This window comes from Eptatretus burgeri, chromosome 6, assembly GCF_056783735.1.
Source record: "Eptatretus burgeri isolate ZD-2024b chromosome 6, Ebu_testis_v1, whole genome shotgun sequence".
Lineage (NCBI taxonomy): Eukaryota > Metazoa > Chordata > Myxini > Myxiniformes > Myxinidae > Eptatretus > Eptatretus burgeri.
Window position 1 is genome coordinate 47,067,802 of NC_140966.1, and position 1,640 is coordinate 47,069,441.

Genomic DNA, 1,640 nt, shown 5'->3' on the forward strand with positions numbered 1-1,640 from the left:
ACGACTCACCAGCGGGAGGGAGAGAGAGGGAGAGAGGGAGGGGGAGGGGGAGGGGGAGAGGGAGAGGGAGAGGGAGAGGGAGAGGGAGAGGGAGAGGGGGAGAGAGAGAGATATATATATATATATCACTTTTCATCTGATTGACCTGAGCTTTGTTTAAGATTGTCAATTTTAATGAAATGGAAAATTTGATGTATCCATGGCAACCTTTGGAGAGTGGGGTGGACTTTGCAAGTATCGTACTCTGAACGGTCTTTTTCTTGTTACTTGGCGAAATCTTCGATTTTGTCAAGTATGTTGGTCTGTTCAGTTTGTTTGTTGGTTTGTTTGTTTGTCCGGTCGTCTACAGCCCAAACGGCAGGACCAGTCGTTCTTAATTTTTTACACCTGATAGCGAATCCACCTGAGACGGTCCGCGTCCAAACCCCGTCTTAATCGGACTAAACATCGCGACGTGACCTCACACAACGTGAAAACACATTTTTGGACATAACTCAGTGACCGGAAGACGTAGTGACTTTCTGTTGACGCCAAAACAAACTTCAATAGAATATCTAAATGTTTTAAAATGAATGTTGGTACAAATTATGCACAGTTTTCGCAAGCTTATGACGTCAAAGTTTTTAGCTATTGGTGTGATTTAAAAAAAATTCCATTTGTTCTACAGGTCACAATTCTTAACCGATTTGGATGAAATTTTAACAGCTGATAGAAATCCACAGTGCAAAAATATGTATGACTTTTGGTGATGTTCAACATCAGGATCTGGATTCTGCATCACTTTATATTATCGCCCATTATAAACCAATGGGGAATTTTGTGAATTACACATGGCTATTTCTCAAACAGTTTTGCAATTATTATATTGAAACTTTCCTGTCTATTTATGCATGTAATATTAACGTGTACAAAGTTTGATCGAAATTGACCCAAGGTCAAGGTCAGGGTCACCCAAAACATGAAAAACACACATATGAAATACATATTTTTGTTTTATAACATATTTCAAACCTGATAACGGGATCGTAAAGCTGGCTGAAAAGCAATGTTCCGAGGTATTTTCAAATATTTTCGACGATCAGAATGAAGGCAACAAGCACCGATGATAAGTTGTTGAATGTCACATGGTGGCTTTAAATGAGTTGTGAAAATTTTCAATCTGCTGCTGTTACCATGACAACGCACGCCTGATAATTGTTATTTGTGACGTCGCGTCATTTTATTAATGTACGAACAAATAAACACCACATATTCCATGACATTACAGCTTGGACCACCACACGGAAAGGTCAACTACTTCGCCAAGTGTCGCGCTAAGCACGATTTTTCATTTGTTTGTCCACAAGCCTCGAGGCCAAACCGCTCAGCAGATCATTCTGACATTTTCAGACATTATGGTCACCAACCCTGCAATGGTCCTGCATTGAAATTTTGTAAAAGTTAGTCGACTGGAAAGGTCAACATAAGTCAAAAGGTCAATTTGGGCCACATTTTCTAAAATCCTCAATTTTCATCTGATTGACTTGAAATTTGAACAGGATTTGCATATCAAGTCACTGAATTCCAGAACCAATTATTTTTGATGTGATCGTCAGCCAAAAGGTCAACATAGTACAAAGGCCAACAACTTCGGTGAAATT